The 24474-nt window shown below is 41.5% G+C and overlaps 1 protein-coding gene across 1 annotated transcript in view; it reads left to right on the plus strand.

Moving 5' to 3' along the window:
• Positions 1-5102: 5102 nt before the first annotated feature.
• Positions 5103-24474, plus strand: part of SNCAIP (synuclein alpha interacting protein) — a 217920-nt gene continuing 198548 nt past the window's right edge. The window contains exon 1 of the mRNA XM_088475088.1: positions 5103-5125. The gene's annotated coding sequence lies outside the window, so the exon portion shown is untranslated. The remainder of the gene's footprint in view (positions 5126-24474) is intronic.

Consider the following 24474-nt stretch of genomic DNA (forward strand, 5'->3'; position numbering starts at 1 on the left):
GGTTAGTTTATATAAACATACAATCTTTTTGTGTTTATTTTTGTTTAATTATTTTTGTTAAAACACTTAAATACTTCTCATTTAAGTCTTCTTTTTAGTTGAATGCAAACAAGGACTCTTAAAGTTGCTATTCATCTCTATGCAACAATGATCTTGCCTCTGAAACTCCTTGAATGCTTTGTATGCTCCTTGTCATCTACATGTATTGTTATTGGCAAAATAAAGGTGACAGCTGAGGTAATCTGTTAGGTACGAGACTGCACGATTGATGTTGTGATTAGCAATACTGCCTCACTGTCCTTCACAACGGACCCAATTCTTCTGTGACCCTGGTCTTCTGGTGTTACAGTGGATGCTTGGAGATGATGTCATCTCCAAGTGCTACTGAAGCCAGCCAATCCGCTTGTTTGAGGCATGAGCCGGGTCATAGTGATCTGGGTCATTCCGTTTACACCATGCCATTACCCGGGTAAGACAACCCGGGTTATTTTTCTTTTACGCCAAACGTCAACTCGGGTTGCCCCGGCAATAACCCGGGTTATTTGTTTGGTGGAAAAGGGGTATAAAAAGTTGGCGAGCCTACGAACCACACGGAGGCACAGTAGTTGGTCCTGGGTGTGAGGCTCCCCTGAATCCATGGACCTGTGTGCACTGCACACCCTGCACCCACCCTAACCAATGCCCAAAACTGGGTGTTTCACATCTTCTTAATTCATATTACCTACCCTCACCTCTATAGTAACACATTCCCCTCCCTCATCTGTGTATTTATTACCAGTTATTTATATAGCTCACACACACTAGGGTTATTTTTTTGTTGGGAGCCAATTAACGTGCCAATATATTTTTGGAGTGTGGGAGGAAACCGGAGTACCCAGAGGAAACCCACACAAGCACAGGGAGAATATACAGACTTACACAGTTAGGGCCGTAGTGGGTATCAAACCCACGACCTCAGTGTGTGTATTACCACATTCCCCTGCTTCACATCTATAGTAACACATTCCCTTCTCACTGCTGTTGTAACACATTTCCCTCTCTCACCTCTGTAGTAACACATGCCCTTCCCTCACTATTCAAATAGATGAGCCACACCAATTGCCAGTAATGTTTGGCAGCACTTTGGGTGACAGTTGTTATTGAATATTAAATATTAAATGTGCACTGATACATAACACATTCTGATCTTACTTTAGCAAAAAGTAGGACCAGATTCATTTAGGTTTAGGAGGGAATTCATGGGGTATAGCTTCATGCAAGTAATATTGATTATGTGCAATAATTAGTCCATGTTTAAAAGACAATTAGTTCTACTGCGTGCTCGATATCTTTGTCTTGGACAGGAGAAAAACTCTTGTTCTTCATTCACATGTATTGTTTTGCAATTCATTATAACAAATGAAATGCCTTCCTTCAATATGATTACATCTTTTAAATGAACTTTCTCATAAAAGCACATAACACTGACTGCTTTATACCTTTACAGGCTTCTGTTTTAATGGATTGTTTCCTAAATACTCTTAGCATGTGTTGAATTTAATCAATTCCTGTCTTGTTGGCCAGCTATTTTAACTTGAGTCTTCATCCATCATCTATTCCAGCATGACTATTCCTTCCGATAGTGATGCCAAATGTGACTTCACTGAGAACTGTTGTGTTGTGCGGAGCTGCCTTTTTACACCGTAAGATGCGTGGTCATTCTATAGTACCTAGCATGAGGTTATGTTTAAGAATCAGTGGTGAATATTTTATAGTGTGCAGTTTTTCATCACTTTAGGTATATAAGTTGGATTACTTGACCTGTTACTATCTTGCTCAGTATGAACATATATATATATATATATATATATATATATATATATATTTTTTTTTTTTTTTTGTTTTAGTAGATACCTTGAGGTAGGTTCAGGTATATGCTTCTTTAGGTTGGATTTGAAAGTGCACACTTCTGTATGATCAGAATAGAGGAATGTATATGCCCATAGTGGTTTGACCTGGCAGGGAGCCAGCGGAGCCTCTCTGACTTCAATGGTTCCCATTGCCGGATAAAACTAATGCCATTCTGACGTTGGTAAATTGACTAAGGCCATTGTCTCCATAGCCGTTTGCTGTTAACCTCTTGTTAAATTGTGTGAAACGTTGACATATTCATTCCATTTCATCTTTCCTGGAGGTTTGACTGATCAATGCTTCATAAATAGACTCCTAAGTTTCAATAGCACATACACAAGTTAAGCAGACCTTTTTGAGGTGCATCCTGTTTGAGGTTTCATGTAACTTTAGATTTGCCTTTTAGGATACACATTTGGTGCAAGTTTACAAATTGATGATGACTGATGTATGTTTGCTCTGTATGCTTCTATCTCTCTCCTCTCCTCCTCATATAATTGCCTATTCCCCAGCATGGCCATTTCCTCTCACACTCACCTCCAAGGTTTTGCTTGAGGTGACTCCATCCTCTGGAACTTACTCCCTCGCCCAGTCACAATCTATACCAGTGTCCCCAGCTTTTAGCAGACCCTTAAAATGTACCTATTTCATAAACCGTATCAGTCCTCCTCATAAATCAGTACTTTCTCCTCCAACTGTCCACCATGTACCATTCCATGTTCACCCCTCCCTCTTGTTCTTCCCTAGCACCCTCCATGTCACCAGGGCTCTGGTCTCTTTTCTCCTTCTCCTCTTCAGTGGCTCTATTTGATTGCCCATATGTTGGGTACAGGATCACTGAGCAATGAATCGTCTTTCATCGTGTTACCTACAAGGAGTTGCCTCTCTTATCTACCCAACCCAATATGTAGAGTGATATAAAAGTTTACTACTTATGCTGTGGTATGCTGTTGTGTACTGTACTTGCTCTGATACGCTGTTACTGTGAAATGTTTTGCATACATTAAGTGGTGCCTTAATCTTAAAATACATGCAACTCCAAATGCAATGCAAGTGTGAGCCATCATATTATTTATTTTATTTATTTATTACCAGTTATTTATATAGCACATACATATTCCACAGCACTTTACAGAGAACATTTGTCCATTGACATCAGTCCCTGCCCCAATGGAGCTTACAATCTATATTCCCTACCAATGCTAACAAACATACACACTAGGGTTCATTTTTGTCAGGAGCCAATTAGCCTACCAATATATTTTTGGATTGAGTGAGAGGGTCTGGGTGCCTGGAGGAAACCCAAACAGGCACGGGATGGATATTCGTGCTGTCCCACAGCAGTGGCACCAATTTTATGTAGCGCTCTACAGAGAATATATGTCATTCATATCAGTCCCTGTACTATTGGAGTTAACAGTCTAAATTTCCTAACATACAAATGCACTCACACACTACTGAGTTCATTTTGTCGGAATCCAACAAATCTATGTTTTTAAGTGTGGAGCACCATGCAAACATGGGTAGAACATACAAACTCAATCCTGTGAATTAAAATCATGACCTCAGTTCTGGTAGGCAGTAATGCTTACCACTATGCTGCTATGGGGCCCAGAGCTGAGGGGAGCTTATCTTTCCTGTCAAAGTTACATGTGTTATATAAATTTTTCACCATTGGGTGGTACATATGGGCCCTTACAAATTTTTGCAATGGGGCCTCCAAAGACTTAGTTGCACACATGACTACGCCAAAGTGTTGTCCAATTTTTTCAAAAGTGTATCTTTATAGGCAGCACAAAATGATTCCCTATATTTAGTAAATTTGGATTATGTGAAAAGTATAGTCTATGAGTAGAGTCTGGTTAATGGTAGCCACTTATTCTGCTGTGAATGGATAAAGCCAATTACCATTGCAACAACGGAAACATTTCACAGCCAAATGGGGAACAAATTTTTTGATTACCAGATTTGTAGTCTCTAGATGTAAGGTACCAAGGGACTATGAAGCTTTTTTAGGGTCTCTCCTATACAGGATCTACACCCCCAACTATCTTCAGATGCACCAGCAAATCACAGACGCTGTCAGGTGGTGTCTATTTACACAAGATGCCTCCTGCGCTATTAGCAAATTATTGCACAGTAGCAGCTACTGTGCAATAGTGTACACCGCTGAATCAGACCTTAAGCATTTTATATTACATTTGACTGTGGAATTTCTCACATTTTACAATCAAAATGTTGCCTCAAATGTTCTGGGCAGAATTTTCCCTATATAGGGTGAATCAGCCAGTCAGAGTGAGTGAACACTACCAGTGAATGAATATTTTCAGTTTTAATACAGTAATTTACATTTCAGTGCATACAATCTTAAATTAGATCTATTGACTGTGTTTTATTGATGTAAGTCATAGTATTCATTGACTTGACTTGACTATTCCTTTGCTAGCATTGTGCATCCATTCACTGGTAATTTCTACATCTCTCCTGTTTTTTGGTTGTAAAATTCTAACTATTCATTCAATCTTTAAACCAAAATGTATTTTAAGGTATGCATAGTAATTATGGTGGCACATGTCCCAAAATAGTTTTTATGTTGTGTCTTCTACATATCCCCTTAAATATGAGATTTCCCTTAACTGTTCATTCACTGGACGATTCAACCTATTTTGTTCCATTCAGAATTCAATCTCTATCACAGAGCAGATTTACAGGTTTATGTAATAGGGTGCAATCTGGTGCCACTGCTGGATGTCCTGTGAGTCTTCCCGTATTTTTAAAGCGGCAATCATTTTAAAGGCTAAAGCAAGCTGGATCTGACCCTATTACATAAGCCCCTTAAACAACTTTTGTTTTCCCAAATCTAGTTATAAACTAAAATCCATAGAATGTGAATTTACAAATACAGAGTAAAATACACATTCCACGGATTGGCAAGCAAAAATGGAACGTAACATTTGTATCAGTAGTTCGGCTGCAATTTTGCCCTTGGTTATGACATTATCATTTTACAGCTTTAACACAGTCCACTATTATATTTTGCTAATCTTAGGTCTGAAATCTGGTGTAGGGTCTGATTTGAGACAACATCTTGACGATGAAGATGAAGAGCATAAACCCCACTCAGATAGAAAGTTTATCTTATCTTTCTACCTCTCTTTTTTTTCTAGAACACCAGGGAATAGCAGTAGGTTTTTGGACATCCCTTATCCAGGATCCATTACTAGCCAATCTCATGGTGAGTCCCTATTACATCACTCTTTTGTTACTGTATAGAAATTGGCCTGAGTATTGCAGGAAGATGTATGCCAGTGTAAATGGAGATATTCTGACTGATTCTGAGTCCCACACAGCTCAGCGTGTATCTGTATTTGGAATATGAATATTTCACTTGTAAATATGATAATGAGAATAAGCACATGGCTTCAGGCATAAGCATCCCGCCGCCCCACTATCTCAGTTAATAGCTCTCAGTATTGGGACTTGTACCTACAATGTGCTGGGTGCTAGAGATCCAGTGGGCATCCGCTGGGCATAAGCCCAACTCGGAATAGGACTCTCTAGCAATTCCCATGGCACACCCACGAAACTTCTCTCTTGCATTGTTGCCACATATATAAACACACATTTAGCAGCCGCAGAGAAACGTCCAATATCCATGAGAATGAGATGTGTATATTTGCTAGAGCACGTGCGCAGTTTGCTACAATTTGCAAGATGTGGCCGCATATAGTGCTGTGCGCGACGCACAATCAGGCCCATTACTATTTTGTCAACTATTGGAAATAGAGAAGAACTCTCATGTGGTATTTTAGTGCCTTTCTCTTCATTTATAATGTGCATTTTATTATCGTTCTGTTTTTTGCAGAATGTTTGTTGGAAGTGGCTTGCATCAGATAAATTAGTGCTTGCACGGTGATCTGGTGATAGATATCTGGCTGTTTTCCTTTTGTACTTAGGAAAGGAGTATAACATTAATGAGAAAATGTTCCATAAATAAGGCCCTAAAACTCTTTAGCTAAAAATATCCCTGGCATGTCAGAGGATTATTCTCAGTATCTGGTCTTGACTCAAGAATCTTTAGTCATTTTGTCTGATGTGAACTGGTAACAGTATACTTCACTTAGACATACTTTATTATTATTATTATGCTTTATTTATAAAGCGCCAACATATCATGCAGTACTGTACCTAGAGGGGATCATGATCCCAAATTACATACTGACTTCAGATTGTACTATCATAGAGTATTTATACAGCCAAATTATTCGTGCTGCCTGCCAAAGTATGCTGAAAGTTGTATTTCAATAAAACCCAGTGACACAATTGCTAATAAAAATTAACCCTTACTTTTTAATCAAATTTCCATTGTAATTATTGATTGCATGTAATATGCATGACATGCAGGGCCATATGGAGGGTGGTTCTGACAGTTCTGTTGCACAGTACAGGCTGCCCTGGGGGCGGTACTAGCCGTACTCACCCTCCACTGCATCCCGTTCCTTGGTCTGGCTCCCGGCTCCCGCACTGTGTGGGGAGAGACATTATGTCTTCTCCCACAAGGCCGTGGGATCTTTTCTGCCACACTAAACCTCTAGAGGGTGCTCCGAGCAGCAGGCTAGTGATCCGGAGAAGGTGAACTGGGGGCGCTTAGTTATGACGCCTTGAGCACCACTCATGAAGCGTGTACAGTACTGGGCGCAGTGGCGCACTGTTACGTGGCCAATGACATATATTAAGAATTGGTTACTAAAATGCAGTGCAAAATCAGTTTTGTGTTGTAACACACCTACTTTTGTGCATATGCGCCTCTTTTACATTTTAGAGAATTGATACGCAGGCCAAGATTGTGGCATCTTTGGGAGTACAAAGTTTGCTTCATCTGAATTAAGTTTAAAGGGGATATTCCTTGCTCCTTTTGGATTCGGAGCACAACTGGCATTTAGGTGTAAAAACTAGATTATAGTTTTTGGGATTGTCTTTTTTAAAAAAGCTAGTAAAGGTGGAGAAAGTATTTAGGAGTGTTTTTTAATCTTTAAGAGCTTTTTCTTCTCCATTTTCCATTTCATCCATTTTGGAACCTGCTTTATTTATTTCTGAGAATGGAAATGAAAGAATAGGGCAGAGCGTAACAGTTTATGAAGTGTACACAGTTTGACAAAATCTGGGTAAGAAGCTTCGGCAGTAATGTGTATTATTTTTATGACTTCCCAAGAAGTGCTGCAGCACAGTTTTACAACTGTTTTGGTTACTGTCTCATGAGAGAAGTATTTTGTGATTAATTGCTGTAAATATGTTGTAGCTGGCAACTTTGTTTTCTTGGAGCAGGTTATTAAATGTTTTATCTGGCAAATTTTTTTTATTAGTACAATATAAGGTTAAATTCCACAGAGTACCAACTTCTGAAATCTATTTTTCAGTATGTAGGTGCTAAATAAAGAGATCTCATGAATGATGAGAGTTTTGATGCCAGTATTGCGAGAGGATTGAGTTTAGGCAAATGTACGTTGCTCCCACATGTGGTTTCAATGTATTCCCTGAAAATCTATTGCTTCATATGTATCCTTAGCTTCCAAGTTACCAAATTTATTCTACACTTGGGTTTCCACATATTTTTTAGTAGAACTGACTGTTGTAGTTACAAGAGGTTTGCTTGTTCTCCAAGTCTATACAGATTCAATTGCAATTAATGTATAGGTACAGCAGTGCACAAAAATGAAAAGAAAAAAAAAACTGGAGAAGTGAGGGACACTAAGCATACTGACAGTTCCTTCTAGTCATGAATTATTTCTATATTTATTTATTAACAGTTACTTATATAACGCTCACATATTATGCAACTCTTTACAGAGCATAATTGGACATTCACATCAGTCCTTGCCCCAGTGGAGCTAACAATCTATGTTCCCTACCACATGTAATGCACACACATATACACAACCTCAGTGCTGTGAGATAGTAATGCTAACCATTACACCAACCGTGCAGTAAGCTATTTAGAAAAAAAATCCTTGCGATAGAAAAAGTAATGTATATAGACACATACATACATACATACATACATACACACTTATTATGGATAGCAGGACTACAAAAGATGACATCAGTAAATTTAAAAGAGGAATTTCTTTTGATAGGAGCAATGAGTGGGACAGCTTAGATTACAAAGGGCAAAAGTGGACTGAGGGCCTGATTCAGAGCCGAACGCTCTGACCAGAGCACTCGCTCTGAATCAGGGCCCTCCTCCATGAAAATGGAGCGTCCTCCTGGACGCTCGCATAGCTGTGGGTGACCACCCACAGCTTATGCGAGCGTCCATGATGATGGTCGCGATGGTCAAGACCATCGCGACCATTGGGCTTGCGACGGAGACCCTGCGGTAGGGTCTCGCTGCTGCAAGCCCTGGAGTGATTTTGGCTCTATCAGTGCCAAAATCACTCCCATTGGGGCCTGCTTCAGACGGTAGGCGTTCCCATGGGAACGCCTCCATCTGGCAGCCACGCCCACCAAAAGGGGCGTGCTGTCAATCAACATCGACAGCACGCCCCCTTTGGTGCGAGACCCGGAGCGACGGAGAGCCCGTCGCTATCCGGGTCTCGCGCATGCGCACGACGGAGCTCCTTCCGTCGTGCGCATGTGCAGTGGGGCAACATCGACCCGCTTGTGAGCGTCCTGTGCTCGCGAGCGGGTCTGAATGACCCCCTGAACTCAGGCTCATTATTGCTGTGTATTTGTTTAAGTCATCTAGAAGTTGGTGGCCACATATATAAACACACATTTAGCAGCCGCAGAGAAACGTCCAATATCCATGAGAATGAGATGTGTATATTTGCTAGAGCACGTGCGCAGTTTGCTACAATTTGCAAGATGTGGCCGCATATAGTGCTGTGCGCGACGCACAATCAGGCCCATTACTATTTTGTCAACTATTGGAAATAGAGAAGAACTCTCATGTGGTATTTTAGTGCCTTTCTCTTCATTTATAATGTGCATTTTATTATCGTTCTGTTTTTTGCAGAATGTTTGTTGGAAGTGGCTTGCATCAGATAAATTAGTGCTTGCACGGTGATCTGGTGATAGATATCTGGCTGTTTTCCTTTTGTACTTAGGAAAGGAGTATAACATTAATGAGAAAATGTTCCATAAATAAGGCCCTAAAACTCTTTAGCTAAAAATATCCCTGGCATGTCAGAGGATTATTCTCAGTATCTGGTCTTGACTCAAGAATCTTTAGTCATTTTGTCTGATGTGAACTGGTAACAGTATACTTCACTTAGACATACTTTATTATTATTATTATTATGCTTTATTTATAAAGCGCCAACATATCATGCAGTACTGTACCTAGAGGGGATCATGATCCCAAATTACATACTGACTTCAGATTGTACTATCATAGAGTATTTATACAGCCAAATTATTCGTGCTGCCTGCCAAAGTATGCTGAAAGTTGTATTTCAATAAAACCCAGTGACACAATTGCTAATAAAAATTAACCCTTACTTTTTAATCAAATTTCCATTGTAATTATTGATTGCATGTAATATGCATGACATGCAGGGCCATATGGAGGGTGGTTCTGACAGTTCTGTTGCACAGTACAGGCTGCCCTGGGGGCGGTACTAGCCGTACTCACCCTCCACTGCATCCCGTTCCTTGGTCTGGCTCCCGGCTCCCGCACTGTGTGGGGAGAGACATTATGTCTTCTCCCACAAGGCCGTGGGATCTTTTCTGCCACACTAAACCTCTAGAGGGTGCTCCGAGCAGCAGGCTAGTGATCCGGAGAAGGTGAACTGGGGGCGCTTAGTTATGACGCCTTGAGCACCACTCATGAAGCGTGTACAGTACTGGGCGCAGTGGCGCACTGTTACGTGGCCAATGACATATATTAAGAATTGGTTACTAAAATGCAGTGCAAAATCAGTTTTGTGTTGTAACACACCTACTTTTGTGCATATGCGCCTCTTTTACATTTTAGAGAATTGATACGCAGGCCAAGATTGTGGCATCTTTGGGAGTACAAAGTTTGCTTCATCTGAATTAAGTTTAAAGGGGATATTCCTTGCTCCTTTTGGATTCGGAGCACAACTGGCATTTAGGTGTAAAAACTAGATTATAGTTTTTGGGATTGTCTTTTTTAAAAAAGCTAGTAAAGGTGGAGAAAGTATTTAGGAGTGTTTTTTAATCTTTAAGAGCTTTTTCTTCTCCATTTTCCATTTCATCCATTTTGGAACCTGCTTTATTTATTTCTGAGAATGGAAATGAAAGAATAGGGCAGAGCGTAACAGTTTATGAAGTGTACACAGTTTGACAAAATCTGGGTAAGAAGCTTCGGCAGTAATGTGTATTATTTTTATGACTTCCCAAGAAGTGCTGCAGCACAGTTTTACAACTGTTTTGGTTACTGTCTCATGAGAGAAGTATTTTGTGATTAATTGCTGTAAATATGTTGTAGCTGGCAACTTTGTTTTCTTGGAGCAGGTTATTAAATGTTTTATCTGGCAAATTTTTTTTATTAGTACAATATAAGGTTAAATTCCACAGAGTACCAACTTCTGAAATCTATTTTTCAGTATGTAGGTGCTAAATAAAGAGATCTCATGAATGATGAGAGTTTTGATGCCAGTATTGCGAGAGGATTGAGTTTAGGCAAATGTACGTTGCTCCCACATGTGGTTTCAATGTATTCCCTGAAAATCTATTGCTTCATATGTATCCTTAGCTTCCAAGTTACCAAATTTATTCTACACTTGGGTTTCCACATATTTTTTAGTAGAACTGACTGTTGTAGTTACAAGAGGTTTGCTTGTTCTCCAAGTCTATACAGATTCAATTGCAATTAATGTATAGGTACAGCAGTGCACAAAAATGAAAAGAAAAAAAAAACTGGAGAAGTGAGGGACACTAAGCATACTGACAGTTCCTTCTAGTCATGAATTATTTCTATATTTATTTATTAACAGTTACTTATATAACGCTCACATATTATGCAACTCTTTACAGAGCATAATTGGACATTCACATCAGTCCTTGCCCCAGTGGAGCTAACAATCTATGTTCCCTACCACATGTAATGCACACACATATACACAACCTCAGTGCTGTGAGATAGTAATGCTAACCATTACACCAACCGTGCAGTAAGCTATTTAGAAAAAAAATCCTTGCGATAGAAAAAGTAATGTATATAGACACATACATACATACATACATACATACACACTTATTATGGATAGCAGGACTACAAAAGATGACATCAGTAAATTTAAAAGAGGAATTTCTTTTGATAGGAGCAATGAGTGGGACAGCTTAGATTACAAAGGGCAAAAGTGGACTGAGGGCCTGATTCAGAGCCGAACGCTCTGACCAGAGCACTCGCTCTGAATCAGGGCCCTCCTCCATGAAAATGGAGCGTCCTCCTGGACGCTCGCATAGCTGTGGGTGACCACCCACAGCTTATGCGAGCGTCCATGATGATGGTCGCGATGGTCAAGACCATCGCGACCATTGGGCTTGCGACGGAGACCCTGCGGTAGGGTCTCGCTGCTGCAAGCCCTGGAGTGATTTTGGCTCTATCAGTGCCAAAATCACTCCCATTGGGGCCTGCTTCAGACGGTAGGCGTTCCCATGGGAACGCCTCCATCTGGCAGCCACGCCCACCAAAAGGGGCGTGCTGTCAATCAACATCGACAGCACGCCCCCTTTGGTGCGAGACCCGGAGCGACGGAGAGCCCGTCGCTATCCGGGTCTCGCGCATGCGCACGACGGAGCTCCTTCCGTCGTGCGCATGTGCAGTGGGGCAACATCGACCCGCTTGTGAGCGTCCTGTGCTCGCGAGCGGGTCTGAATGACCCCCTGAACTCAGGCTCATTATTGCTGTGTATTTGTTTAAGTCATCTAGAAGTTGGTGGCCACGCATAGGCATAAAAAATACCTTAATACTAAAAACCTTTAATACAGCAATTACTCAGACACAATTAATTAGCATAATCATAGCTTTTATTGATTATAATATAAATAGGAGTAGCCAAACAAACTCAAACCAATGGGGGCAACTGAAACACCCCAGTCATTGCCAGTGCTATGTAGACCCACCTCCCCTCACCTTGGCATAGTACTGGACCCTCCTGCAAAGAAGGCATCCAGGTCCTCCAGCAGAGAAAGTATGCTGAAGAGCAACAATTCCCGCCAAGCTACACCTCCTCTAATGGAAAAGAAAGGGTTAGAGCAAAAAAAACAAGAAGACATGTTACAACAACAATAACAAAAAATAGGGCCAGAGGGTGGGAATTCCAAGTGAAAAGGGGCCGATCCGACCCAAACAATCTGATTTATAGAATTTCCATAAACCACACCACCTTGCATCCTATTAAATCCTCTTTCAGAAATCCACCTGTCAATCGCCAGAAATGTACTACTGTCATTAGCAACAAGGTTAACCTGCTAATATCCAATTAACAAAGCCAGGACCCTTATATGACCTTGTGCCTATATGGCCCACTGTTATTTTAAAGTGCTAGGCAAAACGGCTCAGCTACTGAAGATCAATTGACTACAAATGTCGAACAGTGGCTTCAGCAGCTAGTTTCATCAAAAATGGTACACGCCCTTCTCAGTCACCAGATCTAAACCCAATTGAGCATTTATGGGATTTTGTAAACCACCCTCTGAGACAGCATTTTTCCATCTTTATCTGGGTGTCACTGACTGTCATGACTGTAGAAGACTACTGCTACATCCTTCCTGCACAATTCCAGACATTGGTAAACACAATGGGGGCGATTCACTTCAGCGTGAATTGAATAGGGCCGGGAGGCCGCTCTTGGAGCTATTCAAGTTAACTTGCTGCTTAGTCCGACTAATGATTTCTCCTCGCATCCTAACGTCTCGGCCGCAAAGCTGTTTTCCATCTCAGCGCGGCACTAACAGCCTCGTGGCCAGCACATTAGTCGGAGAATGCCGGTTCCCGCGACTGAACACCCAGGTTAAGTAGCGAGAGTCGGCATTCTCCAACTTAACTGCTTCCCATTGGAGTAAGCATCATGGTGGATTGAATTGTGTAGGTAGTATTTGTCTTTATCGCAAAGCCACTTATGATTAGAGCTCCTTGCTCTGTTTATATTTGGCAGCAATAACCTTGCCAAGTATTATATGTGTTTAGAAAACACCTCACGTCCACTGAAGATTGGTGTGAGTATACTTTGTTTGCAAATGTCATTTTGATTTGGGTCATTTTAATACCTGTATTATGTATTTATTCAGTAATGATATTAAATGATGATTTACACTGCTGAATAAAGAAAATGTTTAATCACATCTTTATTAAAGGTCAGTATGGTTTGCTCAGCCAACCCATCACAGTCCTCTGATTGAGGTCCTTAAACAACCCCCAAAATGTTTGAAGCTTAGTTACATATCCCACAGCTCTTTTTGTAATCATGTTCGTTTTCAGAAATATGGTTGGCTGAGGTTAATTTTTTTTCCTTCTCTTTTTCAGAATGACCACATTTAAATTATACTTTGTTTGATAGACTTGAAGCCTTTTTTTTTTTCCACCAAATGAACTATGTAATGCAACTACAGTATGGAAAATTCTAGTAAGTCATCGGCCACAATAATTTAGTTTTCTGCTAGCAAGCTACAGCAATATACCAGAAAACAAGAGGAAATGCTATTTTTATATACAGCCCATGAAATGTAAAAATGCTCTTTGTAAACAAGCAACTTTCTGGGCATTGCCAGCTTCGCGCTATTATTATAATAAAACGTGTGGTTTTAGGGAGGATTGTAAGGACTCTGGGTCTCATTCAGACCCGCTCGCGAGCGGAGGACGCTCGCAAGCGGGTCGATGGTACCCAAATATGCATGCACACGACGGAGGGAGCTCCGTCGTGCGCATGCGCAAGACCCGCATAGCGACAGCCAAGTTGTCGCTCCGGGTCTCGCACCAAAGGGGGCGTGCTGTCGATGGTGATTGACAGCACGCCCCCTTTGGTGGGCGTGCCAGGGGCGTGGCTGCCAGACGGAGGCGTTCCCATGGGAACGCCTACCGTCTGGGGCCAGCCCCACTGACATCACTAGTGATGTCAGTGGGAGTGATTTTGGCTCTGATAGAGCCAAAATCACTCCAGGGCTTGCGGCAGCGAGACAGTACCGCAGGGTCTCGTCGCAAGCCCGATGGTCGCGATGGTCTTGACCATCGCGACCATCATCATGGACGCTCGCATAAGCTGTAGGTGGTAACCCACAGCTATGCGAGCGTCCAAAAGGCCGCTCCAAATTTAAATAGGACGGCCCTGATTTAGAGTGACCGCTCTGGTCAGAGCGTCTGGCTCTGAATCAGGGCCTCTGGGCCTGATTCAGAGCCGGACGCCCTGACCAGAGCGCTCGCTCTGAATCAGTGCCCTCCTACCCGGAGACAGCTTGGCTGTCGCTATGTGGGTCTCGCGCATGCGCACGACGGAGCTCCTTCCGTCGTGCGCATGCGCATTTGGGTACCATCGACCCACTTGCCGAGCATCCTGCGCTCGCGAGTGGGTCTGAATGCGACCCTCTGTCTCCAGTTTAAAGTAAACCTACTGTACTTATTTTATTACATCATGTAGTCACACAGTATATGTCTGGATAATATTGGTGATATGTCAGTTCTGTCATTGGAGTCTCCTGTCTGAAGGTTTCTATTATGATGTCTTTAAGAAAAATGCTTTCAGTCCATATTCTTAGTAGCTTGATCTATAAATTGGATGAATCCATGTAAAAGTAATACAACAACAAGAAGAAACACAACTTTTTTGTGGAATATCTATGCTAATCTGACACTGAGCACCCATCATTTATAGGTTTCTGTATCTTAGTAATGACTACACCCCACCCTCTTATTCCTTTGGGATTTGCGTCTTGTGCGTCCAGTCCCACTTATATAATAAAACAAAATGTTCAAAAACAATGAAACATATTTTTCTTCACCCCATTCCTTTTCTTACATCCTTTCTCACCACACCTCCCTTCACCCCTATGACCCCCCTACCGCCATTCTATCACTTATTTCAGGTACATTCTCCCACCTCCCCCCTATACTTCTCCCCTCTTTGTTGTTCTCTTTTTCTCTCCCTGGGTGGGATGCATGAAACATCACAATGTGCATGCGATGCGTCCCGCCACTCATCGCATGCATGCCAGCGTTATTTATGCCGGTATGCATGAACAAAAACACAAAGGACAGCTCTCTCGGTAAGAGATGTACTTTGCGAGACAGGGACTTCTGGGTCTATGAGAAATGCGGTCAAACCCTTGAAAACTTCATTTTTTACATTGGTGCATCCCGTCCCCATCTCCAGTCTCCTCCCCGCACTCCTTCACTCTCTCAAATCCACTTCTCCACTGATTAATTAGCATGCTGCTATTCACGGCAATAAGAATCAATGATCGCCCAGATGTATTCAAAAACACACAGGGACAGGGGCTCTAAAATGAGCGCTTCCCTGCAGTCTTGTAGAAGTGAAGTGATCCCACTCCTGGTAACTGTTGCGATCTTCAGATCTGGAGATGGAGTTAGATACCAGGACATGACTTGGTGTATTTGACAAAAAAAAACAACCCCCATAGAAACCTATGGGGGCTGCTTTTGCGAGTGAAAACTGAGGACCTCTGCTGCATTCTCACCCCTAAGTACGTTCAGGGGATACAGTAAATTTGTGGATATCCCCCTGAAAACTTATGTTTTTGGGAGATATCCTGCAAATTTACTTTGGTTAAATAGGCCCCAATGACTGTGTAAATGGAGTACCCTCCCCCTCCCAGTTAGCTTTCCAGCAGTAGGGTGTGGATTCATTAGTGAGTAAATCTTATTCTAGGAACCACTGAAACTAATAAACATATCTTGGAATAAAAGTAACAATGTACAGTATATAGTTACATATACAGATGTGTCCACATACATCTATCCTCCGTATGCTACATTACACTGCTGCGTTCTGCTGTCACACTGTAACGTAGCAATGCACATGCAGACACAGCCGCAGTCGAACACAGAATATACGCATGCTGCATATCATTTTAATCAGCTTAAGCTAATTAAAACGATATGCAGTGCTTTGCGAATAAGACTCATTTGAAGGAAAAACAGTCACACGAAAAGACGATCGTCTCTACCAAGTCATGGCAAGGCGCGACTAGAAGGGCTGTTTAACATGCAAGGAGGCTAGATGTATGTGGAAACATCTGTATACAATATATATAATATATTTAGCATAAAAGCAGCTATGTTTACAAGGCAGAGATTATTAACCTATTCCAACTCACGGCACACTGAACAAGACGCTAAAATCATCAAGGCAAACCAGTTTTTTAAGGCGAGATTCTATCATTAAAATAATGAGTATTAATATTGTGCTCCAGTTCACATTATACCCTAGTGCACTCAGTTGAATTTAATTGCACAGCTCTTACCTCTCACAGATATCTTCTTGTTGGCAGTATGGATTGGAGAGTGAGCACAGGGAGAGGAGACTGGCAGTAGGGACAGGAGATATGGCATACCCTCCCAGCATTGTAAAAGTCAGCAGCAGGACTCCAACTAGGCCACGTCACCTGCTGTATAATGTTTTGGAGGCATGACCATGTTTCACGTCCCTGTTTCTTTTCACACTGGGCATCTTCCGGCACTAAATGGTCACCGGACGCATGCTGCTGAGTGCTCTGCAGAGTGTCCCCCAACCTCCTGACCACCCGCAGATGGGGCAGTGGGACAGTGCCCAAAAAGCTGGACTGTCCCGTGGAAATGAGGAAGGATGGGAGGTATGGGTATTAGAGTGAAGAGCCAGGACAGGAGAATTGGCAGTAGAGAGAGGAGAGGGGGACAGATTGCAGAAGGTGGCATGCTGCCTTTGCCCATGGGCCGTAGTATGTACACCCTTGCTCTATATGCATCATACTTAATAAAGTTATTTTACATAAATATGTGCTACAATATTAATTTATCTGTTCTTTCATTTGTAAACACATGCTGCATAATATCTGCACATTGGCCTACCAGATACATTTAAAGGTCAATTGTAAGACTGCCAGCATTTGTACTCAACATGAGAGTTACATAGAACGTGTTCCATGCTTGGTCAGATACACATGGATATTCAGATGTTCACATAGAGAATTTATTCAGGTTATTTTCTTGCTACTCCCTGATTTCTGCTTCGTAAACCACCTGAAACTCTGTCAGACCATGGAAGCAGATGCGCATCACATTACATTAGTTAAGGACTTTTCATGCTCTGTGTATTTGCCTATTTATTACAGATGAATTATGGCCTTATGTCTTATTTAGTGAATTAGAAACACAAGTCAGCTAGTGAGGCTGAACTGCAGGTCATTTGTGATAGATACAGTCTGTATTAGCTTATTTTATCCAGTCTCTCTCACATCTTTGCATGGGCAAGCACTGCTCTCATTTCCACTGGACTTTCTGACTATTTTTGCAGTCATGAATTCATTTGCCAAGTTTTTGCTGAGTTTGGATATATTATTACCTCTCGTTTAGTAGTTGGAATGAATGCAAAGAAGTAATAGATCAGCAGCGACTTGTCTTTACAAAACGAAAAAGAAATATATACTTCATAAATTATTAATTATAGTTTCAAAGGGGTGTAACATAAAATAATCTAAATTGATCTTCACTAATTGCACATACTCAACCAGCTATGTGCACTGAAAAGTAGCTATATGCAATTTACTGTACGCTTTCTCTTAAATGCTCTGGTTACACTTATATAGTCTTACAAGGGCAAAGGCAGGATGATTGAGTGCTGGATTCCATGTGTTGAATAATGAACATCATATGGCAGCATTTGGTATCACAGGCCAGTATAAAGTTGCATGGGACGTCACAGATCAGCTTATTATAATGGAACCTATTAGGCAGGAAATTCCTGCAGCTGCTCTTAAATGTCACATTGAAATGCTATTTACAGTACACCTTTTTAACAATATTTTTTTAAGTATGTATTTATCATACATATAACATAGTATGAATGCAAATAGGTAGGGATACACAGACTAGAATGGGTTTTAGATGCTTGTGCAAGGCATTGCAGTGTTATTAATGTGCGCTGAGATAAGGGACTACCATCATCTATTTATTCCTGCACTTCATCTTTCCCACTGTAGTGAATGCATATTCCTCATGTTATGTTTAAGAACTTAAGCACTGGTCGACAACTCGTCAATAGTATTATACCAACTGCCAGGTATTGAGGGTTTAAGTGATCTGTTCATTATGTTAATTATCAGCGTCCGGACAGACCCCGATAATTAACATTGTAACTCGCGGAGAGTGCCGGAGCAATTCGTCATTGCTCTTGTGTGGAGACAGCTGATCCGAAAATCAGCTGTCTCCCCGAATGTTTTCACTGCTCCTTTCGGAGCAGTGAAATTTAGCACTGCCGATTATGACTCGTCAGTGCTAGTGCGCCTGTGTGAACTAGAGTCCACGCAGGCGCAAAAAGCCCCGGCATCTGGTGGAAGGAGCCGGACAGGGGCGGAGGGATCCATAGGGAAGGAGCGGGTGTGCAGGAGCAAACGCCATCTAAAGATGACGAATGCTCCCGCAGTCAAGCTCCGGAAATATTATATTTTTATGAATTTAGGTCCCCATACCAGTGTATGGGGAAAGTGGGCCACATCGGGAAAGAAAAGTAAGCAGGAGATACAGTATCTGTGATACCTTTATGATGAATGGCCCCAAAACCTTAATTTCAGTAGGTAAAAATGTTCATTTTCACCTACTTTTGTAGAAATTAAGTGATAATGAATAGACCCTTAATACTTTGTTTATGTACACTCATTGATATGGCCTGCAAGTCAATAAATATATGTGTAGCCAAGTGGTAACTCAGTGCCAGGAAGAAAGCTGTTATGACATTGTTTTGCTATTCAGAGTTTGACCTTGTTGGTTATGGAGGCATAATCGAAGGACCCTCTCCTTCAATTATGCTTCCATAACCAATGGATCTTATGATCCCTCTCCTGCATCCTCTTTCCGGCTCCCGAAACTGAGCATGAGCAGTGTCAGATTCCGGATGAGCAGTGTCAGATTCCGGATGAGCAGCGTCAGATTCCAGATGAGCAGTGTCAGATTCCGCCGGAGGAGTCTTTCACAACTGTAAAAGACCCCTCCAGTATACCAAGGATGTAACTCGCAAGGACATCGGTTAGCGCTACCGCTGTCCCTGTTAGTAACAGTTAGTACATAGCTGGGGCATTTCTGTAAAATATGAAAAGTCTGTTGCTAGATGGACTGTTAATAATTGCAGCACTGCTGATATTATTAATACATAGGCCCCTTAGTATCTAACCAGGGTTGCAAGGATAACCTTTAGGGAACTCACGACCAGAAATATTGTAATGTTATATATTGTTATTTGCATTCCATAGACATTCACCATACTTCACTGTAGTGCTGTGTTAGTTGGTCGCACATACAAATCCCGGGTATTTTTAGACGCATAGATATATTAATTTTACATGGCTAAACCTAGTCTAATTACCTGCAAAGAGTGCAATAGTTAATGGGCGCCCCAAAAAATTTAATTACAATAGTGGGGGCCCATTAATTACTGCACATAAAAAATAATTGAATCACCCCCTATATGTGTTGTATTGTAAATAGGTTTGGCCATTTAATCTACCCTGCTAACATGTGTGCAACTGAGAACACAGGACCTGTCAGCCACATCCTGTGATAAATTGATGATTTGCCCTGTGGGAACTTTTTAAAAAGTTGTAATAAGTTTAGGCTGGAAAAACCTCTGATTTCTCAGCCATTTAGTATTCTCTAGAGTATTGATTGTTCACAGGATGATAAATGAACCCCATTGAGTAACCACCCTAAAGGTGCGTATCCACTTCAATCGTGCAAACGTTCATCATCCTGTGCAGTGGATATTGTGCCCACACTGAACGATATGTCATTCAGTGTATTCACCCTCCCTCATCCCCGAACATGCACAACCTGTCGATATCGGCAGGTTGGCCTGCATGTTCAAGCGATGACAAATGCCGAAAACGACCAGCGGGAACGCGCATAGCTGGTTGTTGCTGACATTTTTCTGCACGAGTAAGGAGTGATTGAACAACGTCGTAATCGTTCAATCGCTCATTTTTCTCGTCTAGTGGATACGCGCCTTTAGAGATATAAAAGTATAACATATGTAGCCTAATTACATTTAAAAGCCTTGTTATACTATCTGGAGCTTTCTATATATTCCAGATATCCTTTCACCACTGCACAGAGAATTAGTTCAGAAACAAAGGGATTCTTACTGCATTTTTTTGGATAACAGTGATATATGTGTATTTAGTAAATAACCTCCCACTTATCGTTACCAGGATTGTCCCTATATCGAACTGTGGGCCTGATTCAGAGCGGACGCTCTTTCAGAGCACTCGCTCTGAATCAGTGCCCTCCCTCTCTTTTTTTAGAGCGGCCTCCTGGCCGCTCGCATAGCTGTGGGTGACCACCCACAGCTATAGCGAGCGGCCAAAAAGATGGTCATAGTGGTCAAGACCATCGTGACCATCGGACTTGCGACAAGACCCTTGTGGTCTCGTCTGCCGCAAGCCCTGGAGTGCTTTTGGCTCTATCAGAGCCAAAAGCACTCCCACTGACATCATCAGTGGGGCCGGCCCCAGGCGGTAGGCGTTCCCATGGGAACACCTCCGTCTGGGCAACCACGCCAACGGCTTGCCCACCAAAGGGGGCGTGCTGTCACTCAACATCGACAGCACGCCCCCTTTGTAGTGAGACCCATAGCAGCCGGCTCCCTCGTGCGCATGCGCACTTGGACAACATCGACCCGCTTGCAAGCGCTCAGCGCTCGCGAGCAGGTCTGAATCAGGCCCTGTGTTCCTGTGCACCGCTGAGTGTCTTTATGAAATTGGAGCCTCAGAGGCAGCCAAGCACTTGTTGAGGAATTACCTTTTACTGTTAGTAATAAATTGCAGGCTACTGACATTCAACATTCCAAATTGTGCTGGAACTTTGAAACATAGGGCCTAATTCAATTATCCGCGAAAAGTGCCATCTGGCGAAAAGCGGATTGAATTCGCCTCATTCGCCTGTTTTAACGCAATGTTTTCTCCATGCGCATCCCCGCTTTTCGCCCCAATTCATTTGTAAAACAGGCGAAAATGCGGATAGGGGAATGTTTTACAAAGCAAAACTAGCGAAACTTGCATCTGTTTTGGGTGGGGGGAATCAGTCTGTACCCCATAAGAAGCTTCAGTGACCCTGGGAATCAATATACTGTAGAATAGTAGCAGTAGCCCTAATAAAAGTATTTAGTGAACTTATTTTGTTGCATTGGGCTGTTATATGCATATATGCATATGTGTGGAAAAATTATAGAAAGCTGTTTCTCCTGAAAAATAAGTACCGAGGTTAAATTTGGAGTACCTGAAAATGGGTACTAGTATATTCTGATGTCTCTAAAATGTAGTTTTAAATAAATCTCAAAAATACACCTGCTGCAGCCTCGTGCAATCCCTAAAACACCTTTCTCACCCATATACCCCCCCAAAATACCAGGCTCCCCATTTTCAAACATTTTTAAAATTTTGGGCCCGAAAATGACATTACTTTTTTGTGGTGAATTAAGATATTTTTATTTACTTTTTTTTTGATAATTAGTCATTAGGGGGGGTGTCCAATGGGTTCTGAACAAAGTCCCCACATTTGTACCCCAAAATATGGATTTCGTACTTCTTTTCTCCTGCCTTTTGCTGGAGAAACTTTTTTGCCTGTTTTTTCTATGGAGTTTTCGCCTAGGTGCAAATCGGCAAAAATGTTTGTCCAGACGGCACTTTTCATGACTAATTGAATTCGGCCCATAATTGCATCATGCCTGAAGCACCGTTATGATGCGGCAAGGGCAAAGCTGTCACAGGACTCCGTTGTGGCGCACTCACGAATCAGGCCCTCCAAATTTAACCAGGAACCACAGCAATTTATAAAAAGTTGAGAATTAGTTTTTATTCCTCACAATATTTCAGTGTACAGAAATAACCAATAATCGTCAAATGCTGAATAACGGCAAAAGACGGTTGTGATTTCTTAATTTGATTTTCCCTGATGTTATATCTGCTAGACCATCTTCAGCACATATCTTTGAAAGTGTACAAGTGTATAGTAATTCATGATGGTTTATGAACATTTCACTCAGTTGGTTCTCAATGAACCCTCACCTTTAATATGTTCCTGCACATATGAGGTGGTAGATGCGGGGTAATAGTCATAAATTTTACAAAGATTACACTTTGTCCTTGGTGCACTACATGTACCAGCATGATTAGAGGGCACACCAGCACTTGGACAATCACAAGTGCCAGCATGCCTTGAAATCCAGGGCCCTCTGGAACCAGTAGCACACAAACTCCTATTATCCTACAGATTGCAAATTTATTACCCTTTTTGTTCCCAATTGTAAAGCACAATGACATTTTCTGGTTCTATGTATATAAGTGTCAGTAGTAATAACAACAGTAATAGGTCCCTCAAAAAGAGAGTAATCCAATAAGCGGTTCCTGTTAAGAGGTGTCATATCTATAATGGGTGCAGGGTGTGCGGTGACACTGTGTGTGGTGTATGTGAGTGTGTTGTATGTATATATATATATATATATATATATATATATACAAACTTAAGCATAGCTTTCCATTGTTTTCTGGAATAGAACACACAGGTGCTCCAGGGTAATCCTTTGAAGAATCATTATATATATATATATATATATATATATATTTATTTATATATATATATATATATATATATATATATATGGTATCTGTGGTCCAGCATTCACACCTTATATCTTGTAATTTGCTGGGGTGCTTCTTTAGAGTTTCCACTGAACTGTGGGTAACCCAACGATAAAGGATATCACATCTACTATACGTAGAGATAAAGGCACTCGCCAGACTTTTGAAGTCAAAACATACTTTAAGCTTTATTAGCATGCACATAATCCATAGTTGCCAACGTTTCGGTTCCACTCCGAAACCTTTGTCAAGGCTTCATAAGAATACAACAGACTGTGGAGCTGAAAGATGTGCTTTAACTGGAGACTTTCGGATTTCATTTACATCCAAATCAGGTGAAAAGTGTAGGAATTGCAACGGTTTCTATATGTGCCTCCCACTTTTTAAGGGGCCAAAAGTAATGGGACTATCAGCTCAAAAGCTATTTTATGGACAGGTATGGGCTATTCCGTCGTTATTTCATTATCAATTAAGCAGGTAAAAGGTCTGGAGTTGATTCTAGGTGTGACATTTGCATTTGGAATCAGTTGCTGTCGACTCTCAATATGAGATACAAAGAGCTGTCACTATCAGTGAAGCAGGCCATCATTAGGCTGAAAAATCAAAACAAACCCATCAGAGAGATAGCAAAAACATTAGGTGTGGCCAAATCAACTGTTTGGAACATTCTTAAAAAGAAAGAATGCACCGGAGAGCTCAGCAACACCAAAAGACCCGGAAGACCACGGAAAACAACTGTGGTGGATGACAGAAGAATCATTTCAGTGGTGAAGAAAAACCCCTTCACAACAGTTGGCCAAATCAAGAACACTCTCCAGGAGGTAGGTGTATATGTGTCAAAGCCAACAATCAAGAGAAGACTTCACAAGAGTGAATTTAGAGGGTTCACCACAAGATGTAAACCATTGGTGAGCCTCAAAAACAGGAAGACCAGAATAGAGTTTGCCAAACAACATCTAAAAAAGCCATTACAGTTCTGGAACAACATCCTATGGACAGATGAGACAAAGATCAACTTGTACCAGAGGAGTGATGGGAAGAGAAGAGTATGTAGAAGGAAAGGAACTGCTCATGATCCAAAACATACCACCTCATCAGTGAAGCATGATAGTGGTAGTGTCATGGCGTGGGCATGTATGGCTGCCAATGGAACTGGTTCCCTTATATTTATTGATGATGTGACTGCTGACAAAAGCAGCAGAATGAATTCTGAAGTGTTTCGGGCAATATTATATGCTCATATTCAGTCAAATGCTTCAGAACTCATTGGACGGCGCTTCACAGTGCATATGGACAATGACCCAAAGCATACTGCAAAAGCAACCAAAGAGTTTTTTAAGGCTAAAGTAGAATGTTATGCTGTGGCCAAGTCAATTCCCTGACCTGAATCCAATTGAGCATGCATTTCACTTGATGAAGACAAAACTGAAGGGAAAATGCCCCAAGAACAAGCAGGAACTGAAGACATTTGCAGTAGAGGCCTGGCAGAGCATCACCAGGGATAAATAAAGGATAATGATGATAATAATAATAATAATAATAATAATAATAATGAAACCTAGCGTCTGGTGATGTCTATGGGTTCCAGACTTCGGGCTGTAATTGCCTGCAAAGGATTTGCACCAAAGTATTAAAAAGTGAAAGTTAGATTTAGGATTGTTTAGTTTGTCCCATTACTTTTGGCCCCTTAAAAAGTGGGAGGCACATATAGAAACCGTTGTAATTCCTACACCGTTCACCTGATTTGGATGTAATTACCCTCAAATTAAATCTGAAAGT

Source organism: Taudactylus pleione, unplaced genomic scaffold (assembly GCF_031769625.1).
Source record: "Taudactylus pleione unplaced genomic scaffold, aTauple2 ptg000162l, whole genome shotgun sequence".
NCBI classification, from domain to species: domain Eukaryota; kingdom Metazoa; phylum Chordata; class Amphibia; order Anura; family Myobatrachidae; genus Taudactylus; species Taudactylus pleione.